The 14,004-nt window shown below is 32.3% G+C and overlaps 1 pseudogene; it reads left to right on the forward strand.

The window, feature by feature from the left end:
- The window catches only part of LOC143043050 (sodium- and chloride-dependent glycine transporter 2-like), a 36,362-nt pseudogene extending 23,483 nt beyond the window's left edge, over positions 1-12,879 (forward strand).
- Positions 12,880-14,004: the final 1,125 nt, after the last annotated feature.

A 14,004-nucleotide genomic window follows, 5' to 3' on the forward strand; every position in this document is an offset into this window, starting at 1 on the left:
CCGTATGGTTGGATATTGAAGGCCACGATAGGACAAATATGAAACAATTATAAGAGAAAAATAATGACCTAATTCATATCAAAATAATTTACGAAACACAAATATGACCGACATGAACCAACGACAACCACTGAATTTCAGACTCCATAGTAAAATGTTTATGAGCGTCGAAGAGTGGTGTAACAGTACAACATAGGAACAAACTATCAAAATCTGATCGGTAATGCTTAACTCATTAGCTGGATACAAATAGAAGTTCATCTAACAAAAACACGGATTGGACATATCCAAAAAATGGAACCGAGTTGTTAGACTGTGTAATTCATAAATTAAATAGTCTTGAAGCTACTGGCGCATTAGTCTTAACATTCATACTACACCAACTTATTATTTGAAGCGTATATTTACACGATGTTGAATAATTAAGTTGAGTATTTTCAAACATTGTCTCGGTTAAAAAAAATCCTGGAAGTAACGGCTTGCTGATTAACATTTATAGCATGTTTTCTTTAAAATTTTTGCAGGACCTGGTTTGGTATTTATAACATACCCTGAAGCTATTTCGAGCTTCCCAATATCACCATTTTGGGCTGTTCTCTTTTTCCTAATGCTATTCACAATAGGTATTGATACACAGGTAAGAGTTTATTTTCAAATATAATATGTTGTTCTTTGACTTTCCCAGCATATGAATCTTCAAAAACATTAAAACAATATATAACATTAACATTTTTCATCCACCACGAACACATGCTTTTTTCATAACCTCGTTGGAGTAATAGAAAATACAAACTAGCTAAAGCAGCTACATTATTTGATTAGCTTATATTTCTAATTGGATACGCTTGATGAATTATCGAAAGTTAAGTAATTGAGACTATTTAACAGTAATACCCTCCTTTTACTAGGTATAATATGAAAATATATATAAAACTAAAACTCATCAATGAAAAAAGTTAAAACAGAAAAATAAAAACACACATACAACTATATAAAACAGAGCCGTTAGCTCTTAAGCATATCAACAATCTAAAGCTTTCCTTTTTCATATGAATTCACTGTTTAAAAGTTAAATACAAAATGCACATTGTATATTTATAATGTTATCATATATGCTTATTTCTTATACATACAAACGATACGATACAGTGTGCAGATCTAACTTTCAAATAAATATACTTTTGTATTTTTGTGTTTTTACATTTGGTGCAGGCATAATTTGCCTACTCTTCCGGAGCACCTAGTATCACCCCAATGTTTTGGTGGGGTTCGTATTGATTAGTATTTAGTTTTCTATGTTGTGTCTTGTGTACTATTGATTGTTTGTTTGTATTTATTATGGCATTGTTGGTTTATTATTTTTATCTATGAGTTTGAATGTCCCTCTGGTATCTGTTGACCCTCTTTATCATGGTTATAAAATCTAATAAACATTATATACCAATTTAAATTGGCCCTACCTCCGGTATTGACGGCTGTAATAAAACTTAGCTTTACGTTCCAAATATTTTGTTAAAAGATGATATTTCATATCACCTTTGTATGTTTTCAATTCGAGTACCATTAATATGTACATGACAAACTTTATGTATTGTGAATAAAACAACCTAAAATTTGGTTATCAAAGGTATCAGGCTTATAATTCGATACACCAGACGCGCGTTTGGTCTACACAAGAGTAATAAGTGACGCTCAAATCGAAATAGTAGAAATAATAGAAACAAGTATAAAGTTGAAGAGCAATGAGACCCAAAATTCGAAAACGTTGTGCCGAATACAGCTTAGGAAATCTTTGCCTGGGGAAATCCTTATTATTTTGAATAATTTTTACTTTTGCAAACAGTAAATTTATGAAAATGTCCTTATAATTGATATGCATTTCAACAACGAAATGATAACTACTGAGCTACCCCCTGGGACGAATATTCCATCAACAGTGACATCGACCAAGCGGTGTAAAATTGTAAAATTGCTTTACTTTTAATTTAAATTAGAGGACGTCTCAGCATAACATGCAAACATACTATACGTTGATTTGATTATTAAAGTTCAATACAAAGAAAGAACAACATCAAAAAGTAAACGCACGAATTTATACGACTACTATTCGTTTTTATCATTTGCTGTTTGCCTTAGTTCGGAACGATGGAGGCTATTGTGAGTGCGTTGACAGATGAATTTCCTAAATTATTTATAAGAAGAAAGGTCTTGTTAACAGGTGGAATCTGCCTAATCGAGTTTATATTTGGAATACCATTGGTTATGCAGGTAAATATACAATAAAATAGATAGATAATATTAAGCTATGTCTTTGGGTCTTTTATTGACACTTTTTTCTTTTCAACTAAACAAATTAGTTTTTTTATATACTTATCCTGTATATCAATATATGATGCGCTTTACATGAATTCATTTGTATAATGACTGTAAAAATACAATATCAAGTTAATGTACATCCATTTACACAGGTCGAGAACTCTAGATTTCCTGACGTCAGGATATATTTGCATAGTAATTTCCCAAACACAAGGCTGATGATGGCATTGAAACACCGACTCAATGAACTACAATACAGAAAACACGTGGAATTAGTGGAAAAAGTGAAAACTAATATAGTGTCTGGGATTCTCAAAATAAATGTTTTTGTTCTGCGAATATGTTTATTAAAATATATATAACATAATCTTCAATGTGCATGCTCAGATTAGAAATGTATTGTTTACGGGCTTCACAATTCGACTTTCTTTTTATGCCCCACCTACGATAGTAGAGGGGCATTATGTTTTCTGGTCTGTGCCTCCGTTCGTCCGTCCGTCCGTCCGTCCGGTTAACGTTTTTGGTCGAGGTAGTTTTTGATGAAGCTGAAGTCCAATCAACTTGAAACTTAATACACATGTTTCCCATGATATGATCTTTCTAATTTTAATGCCAAATTATAGTTTTGACCCCAATTTCATGGTCCACTGAACATAGAAAATGATAGTGCAAAGTTCAGGTTAAAGTTTTTGGTCAAGGTAGTTTTTGATGAAGTTAAAGTTACATCAACTTGAAACTTAGTACACATGTTCCCTATGATATGATCTTTCTAATTTTAATTCCAAATTAAAGTTTTGACCCCAATTTCACGGTCCACTGAACATAGAAAATGATAGTGGGAGTGGGGCATCCGTGTACTATGGACACATTCTTGTTCGCCTTGAAAAAGTAGTTGAACAGGTTTCATAGTTATGTATTGTACATGTGCACTAATTTCACGGCGTGAAACAGTGAAATTTCAAATGGAGTGATCACTCTCCAGATCGTAAATGTTTCGAGCTTTTTAAAGATGTATAATATTATTTAAAATCATGTCTGCCTCGAAAACAAGAAAACTGACACAGAAACACGTCTGTCTGTACTGGATGTGTAAAATTTTTATCAGGACCTGAACTATAAGTAAAAACATCATTATATTCAGTAACATGGTAAAATAAGTGTGGTAGGAATTGTGCTTGATATTCGAGTGATGAAGACATAATCTTTCAATCAGTTTACAGCCGATTGCAGGTTAGGTAAACTGCCATCCGTAAGAGTAGACAATTCCGGTTGTAGCCAATTTACATGTCTGTAAGTCTAGACTAATTCGAAAGGATGGCAGTATACCTTACGGTAGTAACGACTTTACTGTTCGGCTAACATGCAAGCTAACCAAGGATTCTACCTTTCATTACACACTCAATGAAATCGGCTGTAATTGAGGTCTGGAGCTGGCATGTAAGTAACTGCTAGTAGTCCTTTGTTAATTTATGTATAATTGTCATTTTTGTTTCTTTTATTACCTTTTCTGACTTGGACTTCTCTTTAACTGAGTTTTACTTTGCATATTGCTGTGTGTTTGTTTTTACTGCATTGGATAGATGTATAGTGGGGTTGAGATCTCAAAAACACGTTCAACCTCAGTGCATGTTTGCGCCTGTCCCAAGTCAGAAGCCTCTGTCCTTTGATAGTCTTGACTGACTATGATCTTAGTTTCTTGTGTATATTCAGAGTTTAGTATGGCGTCTATTGTAACTGAACTAGTATGCATATTTATGCTAGCTAAAGGACTCCTCCGAGATTCCCGCTATACGAAGACCCATTTTTGACTTTCGGCTGTTGTCTGCTCTGTGGTTTGATTGTTGTCTCTTTGACTCATTCCCCATTTTCATTCTCAATTTTGTATGGTAAATAGCTTTAACATATTTTGTATAGTTTCATCCACTGATTAAGTCCGTCGATTGCGTATTTTATCCCAAAATATACCTCAGAGGTATTTTTATCATTCGGCTGCTGTCATATTGACGTATATGCAATATCTCAAAATATCTAAACCCTGTGGATGATATTGGATGCTATATTACCTTTTAAGTTTTCTGTAAACGTGCTTTGTATATAGAAAGAAGAAGATAAGGTCTGAGTGCCTGATGAGATTTCTTTCCATCCAAGGCGCAATCAACTAAACTAAGTTTTTCTTATGGGTAATTGTTTTTATCAAAGTTGTTTTGTTGCTGTCTGGCGGACGAATACATAAAATCTCCTTGTCATCACCAAACATATTTATGGCTATATATCGGGTAATTCAAACACTTGTTTATTCGCATAGAAACAACTCTTCGTTAATGTGAGCATTGAACGAATACTTTATATCACGAACTATAAATGTGGATACAAAAAAATGAAAAACTAAGCAAAATTGTTAATCCCGCATTGCACGAAAAAATGTGTTGTATTTCAGCAAATAACACGTGTTCTTGTTTGATTGTAATCACGTAGTAGTCCATCATGCATTGTTACTCATTTTGTGGATTGGTCAAAAACCCAGGTAAAAATGAATTGCATGTGCGAGAACATAAATATGCTAATTTATGCATTGCCTTATAAGGTAGTGTTCCCGACCTGTTACATGCTTTGTTACTTTTGATGTTTTTCTCTTTTACCTATAGACTGAGATGAACTTAGCATTGCACTATTGTATTTCATATTATTAATAGTATTTCGTTCCCATCGATACATTTTCTCAAAAAAGAAAATGTAGTCATGTATTAAAAAGAAAACTTAACAATCAAGGTCAAATCGTAAAAAAAAAATGTCTTCGCATATTGAAGATCTCTATATAAAGAAAAAATTCAGTTTTAAAATCAGAATGAAAATATTATCATGATCAAAATATTATAGTAAGTATTTGTCAGGTCTTTCCAATCCAACATCATGTATCAATTAAAATGAAAATTGGAAAATGTAGGCAACAATAGTATACCGTTGTTTGAAAAGTGATAATTGATAGAGAGAAAACAAATCCAGGTTACAAACTAAAACCGAAGGAAACACACCCACTATTAGAGGAAAACATTTGAGTAACAACAAAACTGCAGTACTCAAGTTGATTATAACTGTCATATCCTGACTTGTTACCGGACATTCAAGAAAAAAATGATAGGTTAATTAAAACTTACATCGACGTTTGACATACAAATATACACTTTCATAACTTTATGAATATAACAGTATATTAGAATAAGAAATCATTTCGTCATGTATGACTATTTCAAATCTCAACGCAAATCCTTTAGCGACTTCAGTTGTCCAAAAAAACATGACGTCTGAAAAGGCCTCACACGACGTCATAACGCTGAAGCCATTTTTTACGTATGGTAAAAACTTGATGAACCCGAATTTTCGGAACGTTCGATTTACAAAAACAGTAATTCAAGTGTGTCGATGACTGCTGATTGATCGCTAAAATAGTAACGTCTAAGGATGCAAATACTGTACGTGTCAAAATTCCCCCAATATTCTCTCAAATTCCAGACGGTAAAAATAGCTGCAGCGTTATTACGTCGTAGGAAGGCGTCCCAGAAAGAAAATAAAGATGGCCTTGCCAGACGTCATTACTATTTGTACTACGACTTAAGCAGCAAAGAAACCACCCGTCTAGACTGGTTTCCATTTATTGTTTGCTTTGCAGAGAATTTGAATATAGTGGTAGTACTCTTTTGTCCCTAATGCTAATAATTTCTTTATCCATAGGGAGGAATTTATGCTCTGCAAATAGTTGATTGGTACTTTGCGTTATTTTCTGTAATGTTAATCTGTATTTTGGAAAACATTACAATCGGATGGATATATGGTGAGTAAACCAGCTTTAAGATCTCGCGGTTTTACAAATACCAGTGTATGTCTTTTTGATATATAAATTTAGTATTTTTGGTTAGAATGATTTTATGTTATGATCTAAACTACAATCACTTTAAGACTAACTATTAAAGAAGGATGTTCATAACACAAAAAATGTTAAAGATTATAAAAAAAATCTTTGATAAATATGGGAGTAACATTTTCTCTTATACATGCTATTTTATACACCTAGCACATTTAGAAGGGCTGATAAATGTTTCATAAGAACATAAACTGGTAATCAGCAACACGATTTTAACAATTCTAAAATAAAAAAATAAATATATAAAGTTCAGTATACATGTACAAAATGTTTATTCGAGTGAAATTTGAACTCAGAAAAAGTACTAAATAAAGCATCAACAAATACAGCTCAAAATTGTTTGCCAATATATTATAACAATCCAATATGGAAAAGACAGGTTATAATTCATTAAACACATATTTAAGTTCTACAAAGGATAGAAAAACGTTCAATTATAACTATTTAATAAACCACAGCACACAAAAGCGAGATTGCTCCATAATGGGGGCATAATTCATACTTTTCAATACGAAAACTGTCATTGTTCGTCATTGTCTTCAAGGATGCAATAACGTTACATCATTTGGAATATAGGCACAATAACCAAAAATTTAATGTTCGCCCCAGACACTAAAAGGAACAGGGACAATTGTGCAGTTATAACATATGCAATACCAAATGTTTTCGCAACAAATATTTGATTAGTATTCACATTTTTTATTATAAATTGCCAGATATGTAACATGTGTAACGTTGACTAAAACAGTTCTAACATTCGATATGTATTTCCAAAGACTTATTAAGAAGATATTACACACAAATAGTTATCAAAGGTACCAGGATTATAATTTAGTACGCCAGACGCGCGTTTCGTCTACATAAGACTCATCAGTGACGCTCATATCAAAATATTTATAAAGCCAAACAATTACAAAGTTGAAGAGCATTGAGGATCCAAAATTCCAAAAAGTTGTGCCAAATACGGCTAAGGAAATCTATGCCTGGAATAAAAAAATCCTTAGTTTTTCGAAAAGTAAAAACTTTTGTTCACAGGAAATTTATAAAAAAAAAAATGACCACATTATTGATATTCATGTCAACACCGAAGTGTTGACTACTGGGCTGGTGATACCCTCGGGGACGAAACGTCCACCAGCAGTGGCATCGACCCAGTGGTGTAAATAGTTATCAAAGTTACCTGAGAAAAAACAAAATACTTGATTAGTGAATTGACAGAGTAAACGTCTTCTGCACGATATTCATTACTTTCCGCCATTTTAATTGTTAGTTTGGACTCAAAAATTATCTAGACATAACTAAATTTGTATACATATCCATACTCGTTGAATGGTTACTTTAAATTTGATCACGGATCTAACAATTAAAATTGCGTTTACTCTGTCAATTCACTAATGAAGTATTTTGCTTTTTCTCAGATTTTGTGTGTAATATCTTCATAATAAGTCTTTTGAATTTAACATTAGAAATTACTATAACCTGAATATATGCACCAATAATGTATACTCACAAAACTGCATAAATAACATAAAACACTGCTATGTCTTTGAATTGAAGGCGCAAACAGAATATACGGAGATATTGAACTAATGATAGGACGAAAGCCTTGCATTTGGTGGAGTATATGTTGGAAATTTATAACACCTGTTATTTTAGTGGTATGTTGCCTTCTAGTTTAGACCAATCAAATCAAAAGTACTGTATAATTCCCAAAAATGTGTAAACATAGCTTAGTGTCTTTGTCCAACGAAAATTTCTATGCACAATATCATCAGACCTCCACAAAATTAACAGTTGATATGTAACTGGTCATGCTAAAAATATATATCTGACAGTAGGTATAAACTGTTGAAAAAATGGAATCAACATGCTTTGCTCATTCTATTATAGTTGCATTGTGTGTAGTTACATATTTATCGTTTTTATTGATAATTGTATAAGCACATTTTTGAGGTACAAAAATAACACGAAAAAGGAATTAAATAAAACAATTAGATAGGAATAGGATCCTTGTTAAGTTTAAGTGTTGGTCTATTTTCTATAGACAATCCAGAAAAAAATGTGTTTGTACTATTTTAAAGAATAGTGGCCAAATAAAAAAAATGAAATTAACCATTTGATAGATATTGCCATTAATACCTAGAACTTCTATATCATCTCTACATTCATATAGATGTTTGATGTGGATCGCAGTTGCTTTTGTAAAATGAAGGCGTTTGTTCTTTATTATAGTTTCAGTCTGATATAAGTGCAAACTTAAATCAGTAATTGAGTTTTGGCATTGTCATGAATGACATTGGGTGCGGTTCTACTGAACTTTGACATGTATCAAGCAATAATACAGGTTTTTATGTAAACTGTGAATTTTTGAAACGCTTCTCATTGAATTTAATTTTTTCCATAACTGTGCTTAGAGAAGAGTTTTGTTTGCGTGTATACATACGTTTGAATTGATATAGTTTAATCGAGCGTATAATACATAGTGTAATCTAATGAGCAAAATTAATGGGGAAATTAGTACTGCAACCAGAGTTCATTTTTTAAAACTTTAATGGTCCGGAAGAACACAATTTTGTGAAATTGAGGTCAAAGGTCAGACCCAAAAATATCAATATTTCAACCACAAGGACAAAAAGGAGAAATATTCTGATATTTATTCAATAAAATGCTACAAAAACGATTCAATCATAAGCATATGCTATAAACGATGTTTAAACGACAAATTTGACTACTTATCTGAAGAGCTGCCATTACAAAATGGCGTTGATTTGGAATCTTCAGATTTTTTTTCCATTTAAGACATAGCAAAAGAAGAAGTGGCCTTTACCTTTTCTATCCATAAACTTTCATATTGTGTACAGTGTTTCACTATAGTATATTACAGAATTATTTTCTAAAGTATAAAACACCAGTTTATCAAATTATTTCAATATTTTTTCTATCTTTGAAAAAAAAAAAAAAAAATCAAGCGCTGAAACAGGGTTTTTAATTTTGCATCTTAAAGGTTGTGTATTTTGTGAAAATTAGTATCTAGTTATAGATAATACATATTGTGTATTTGCAAAGTCTGGACACAGCAATTATAACACATAATATACTATAGTCACCCGAGGCGAATGCGAGGTTTAAAAAAAATGAGTGAAAAACAAAGTCAGTTTGGTGCATGAACATTTTTTTAGTGGGATTATCCTGGTAAAAAAGTTAACTCATTAATCATGTTAATTCTTTAAGGGAAGGATGAAAAATTATACAATGCAATGCCAATTTTCTAATGTTGTAATTCAAAATCAGTCATGATACTTATATAACTTTTAAAAGCGACACACAATAGCTCAAGTATTCAAAAAATAGGGACATGAATCGATCTCTTAGTCATCATATGCGGATTCAGTAATGTATTAGCATTACAAGACACTTCCCTTTTTTATGAGAACAAGTTCGGCGCAGGACAGAGTTTGTTCAAAGCAAACACAGTTTTTGAGTACAAATGCTATCTGGAGCGTACATACCGTCATGATTCGGTCAAACTCGTCAGATATAGTCTTACCTTTGCATAGGAAGCACAAAAAAAATGTGAGTACAAAGTTTCGATCAATGTTCGTGACCCATATTCCCATATACATATGCATGATGTATCTGCACTGCCAATCCCAAATGTAATAGGGCGAATGTTGCTACAGAAACGATTGATTTTGTAATAGCCGTACATTTATGAATTTTTGTTATCTTAAGGAACACTATACGGTTCAGACTGCCTTTGTGTTATTTTTCTTCAATGAACTAACAAATGAACTTTTGAGCCTAGGCTCCGTATTGAAGACCGGACCGTGGATGGTGTGTTGTATCATTGGCACTCATACCACATCACAAGCTATACGGGCATCATTTCCATAGAAATACCAAAACGAGGACATAGCTCATAAGAGCACTGGTGGCAGGGTGAAGTAATTGTTCTTCTTTTAATGTATCCTTGATATTTTCAGACACACCTTTGTGTAATTCTGAAAGTCTTAACATAGACTTCAATTTTCCTGCAGCAGATATGGCATCCCTTAAATTGAGTTCAGAGCTAAACTCTATATTTCATATCCCTTGGCCCCACTGTGTCTGAATTGTCAGGTGTCACAATATATAGTTAGTTCTAGAGTTTGGCAGTTTGGTAAGCATCAGAGACATTCTTGTGTAAAAGTGATAGGTATATATAGAGGATGTGCTACTTGAGAAAGGCTTTTTCTTATGGAAGAATAAATCACACCACTACACTAACAATCGTTATTAATGAACTGACAGCAAGTTCAAATTCTAATTTTTCAGTAACTGTTTTACTTAATTGCACAGTTGTTGACTTCAATAAGTACTTGGTTATGCATGGATAAATGATTACTCATATTAATAAGCACAACTTAAAAGACTGTCAACACGTTTAGAGGACTCAGCTTTGCGTAGTTTTCTGGGTTTTTTTTTAAAGATTTTTCTTTTAATCAAAAACCCTGTTTTCATATCCAAACTACAAGGAAGAAACTGTGCGCGAGATCGTATAAAAGTGTCAGGTTGTGAGGATACATGTCGATCAGTTTTATCACATATATGGATTTCTGTTGTTTCTAATTTAAAGTTCCCGAAGGGTGACTGGGGAAACAAAGTATGGTCACTTGGTCTTCTCCCGATCGGCAGTAAAACGAAGTGGCGCGTCCGTTTGGCTGTGTGGAATGTATTAAATTCGCAGTCACGTCCGGTCAGAATGAGGACGTTAAATCCGATGCCTCGTGTAAAGGGAGTGTCACGTTCTTTGTACGTTAAAAACCCTTGCATGAACTCTTTGAGGGGTTCGTAGGTGGCATGTTGAAATGAAAAATTTCTGTCCCAATCCAATATACCATCATTTCTTCAGTGGCAGTCTAAATTTTCCCGATCATCAACCCGAATGGCCTCTTATTATGACAAAACCTACCTATTGTTTTTATTATTAACTTGTTCTCGTCCTGAACATGCATAAATAAATGCCACTAGACGTTAAGCAACCAACAATCAATCAATCAATCAAATTTAAAGACGCACAAATTTTGCTTTCTGATGTAAGTCTCAGAACATCACTGATGATTCGCCCATGGAAAGCAGAATATCAAGAGAAGTTGGTTTTAGCATCACCTTGTCACACACCAAATATCTGCGAAACTTCAATAGTACTTTCCCCCCGACCACTTGCATGCATATTAATTGCTCTGAGGTTAAACATTGACATACAATGTATTTTCCCAAAATGTCAACTATTATAGTCATTATCCGGAAAAACCTCTTATCCAAAGGATTTGGTTAACTTTTACATAAAGTCAAAACTTTATTAACAAAAATATAACTTATTTACAGAAAATACACGAAAGAACTACTATATATATTCAAATCACTCAAAAATAAATTAACTTCTCCTACAAAATCTACATAATCACATCGAAACTATCAAATGGATTGTGAAGGAAAAAATAAATGGTGGAGCTGATTGACGGATAGGAAATTTCCGTAATTAAAAAAGGTACAAATGATGTTTTTATTTTTGAGTTTTTGACAAAATGATTTGGAATTTGCCCAACAAAATTTGCATGCAGTATTGCAATAATATGTTTTGTACTCTCTAATGTCAAATACTGTTTTTGAATAATATGTTTTCTCGTTTTTAAAGAAAAACGCGTTAAATTTCTATTTAGAATACAGCCAACTTTAAGTTTGAAAGTTTTACTTGGAGATGGTATTATATTTATGTCTTCATCATTCCGATGATCCTTGATGATATGTGCATAGAAAATATTTACGAAAATAGCGGGAAATTTAACCAAAAAATATATTTTTGGATTTTAAGGTAACTACCCAAAACGGTAAATTGAGGGGTACCCCCATTAAAGGGATAAAATACAAAAATGTAACCATAGAAACTTTTTACGACCCGACGGAAATCAAAATATATATATATTATTCCATCATTTAAAACAATTTTGCAGCCGTGTGTTATTCCGGACCATTAAACTTGTTAACTAAGCGTCTTTTTCGATGTCAGTTGCAGTACTAAATGGGGATAATAACTGCCTACAATAAAAACAAAATCAGATCAACGTACGTTAAATAATTTTTGTTGCTAAATTTCAACTATAAAATATGTATGCCAGAAATTTCGGAAAAAAAACTTATTTGAGTAAAAGTATTCTAGCAGTAACTTCATTTTCGTATTGTCTTTTTTTATTCGTTCTGTTGATTTAACTTTTTATTTGACATTCGCTTCTGTGTATTTTGTAGACAAATAATTACCACGGTATAAAAAGAAAAATAATTCTATTGATTTAAAACTATTGATTTTCTTTTTAGAATGTATGTTTTATCATACACACATTTAATTGGTGTCTTTCAGTTATTGTCGAAATTTACAGGTAATTGCTAGAATACGTTTTATTTATTATAAATCATTGCCATGATTACATGTATAAATGTACTTTTTTTTTTATTATTTTCAGAGACTAAAACAACGATCAAAACCAGCTTCTAACTGGGGACCAGAAAATATGGACAGCACAGTATATGATAAATGTGTGCAAAAACAAGAAAAATTTTCTCCTCATTTTACTACAAGTTCAACTGAAAATCAAACCATGTTGTAACATATTTGTGTTATACATATCACATTTACATTATGACAGTAGCTCTTATATCAAATTGACGTTGGAGGACCAAGTAGTGTTTTACCTTATGAATTGTTAAAAGATTTAAAACAAAAATGTCCATTGTTTTTTAACATGAATTTAAGAATTATCAAAATGTTTTATGACTTAATGAAATAAATTAATGAATATTTTTGCAAAACAATGATCTGAAGGACTTGATAACCAAATTTGGTCCGTAAACAGATTTCAAACCGGAAACATGATTTCTTCTACTCTTTATGTTAATTCTCACAGTAGTGAAATGATTTTAAAAAACATATAATTTACGGTTATTCGCAAAAACATACAGGATCTGCTTACCCTTCAGGAGAACCTGAAATCATTGTCAGTTTTATAATTGGGTTTGAGTTGCGAAGTACTTTGTTTTCTATGTTTTTATTTGTGTACTATTGATTGTCTGTTGGTTATTTTTCTTTTCAGTAATGACGTTGTCAGTTTATTTTGAACTTATGATTACGAATTTACCTGCACGCACATGAACTATACCTTGCTCCTGAGCAAGTTGGTTCCCGTAACACTAAGATATGGAATCATTGAACGAGTTGTTCGGTGGGAAAAAGGAGACATTAAAAAGTGTCATTAGGTTCAAAGTGTAAATTTTGACTATTATGCGTCATATTTCTGTACCTGGAAGACCAATAGATACTTCAATTGTCGTCAATTTAGTTGAGGAAAACATAAATATTATCGAATTAAGCACAAGTGCTTCAAGTAATTTTAATTATATGATTGATTAAAAGTTGATAGGAACATTGAAAAATCAGACATTATTTATTCCTTGCTTGATTAGGACGAACGAAATATAACACATTGATGTTTTCCCAATATTTTTCTCTATTCATTGTAGAGTTAATTGAAACATACTTTTATTGTAGTAAATAATAAGATTGACAATATAAATGGGAAATGTGTCAAAGAGAAAACAACCCGACCATAGAAAAAAACAACAGCAGCAGGTCACCAACAGGTCTTCAATGTCGCGAGAAATTCCCGCTACCGGAGGCGTCCTTCAGCTGGCCACTAAACAAATATATACTAGTTCAGTGATAATGAACGCCATAC

Source organism: Mytilus galloprovincialis, chromosome 8 (assembly GCF_965363235.1).
Source record: "Mytilus galloprovincialis chromosome 8, xbMytGall1.hap1.1, whole genome shotgun sequence".
NCBI lineage: Eukaryota > Metazoa > Mollusca > Bivalvia > Mytilida > Mytilidae > Mytilus > Mytilus galloprovincialis.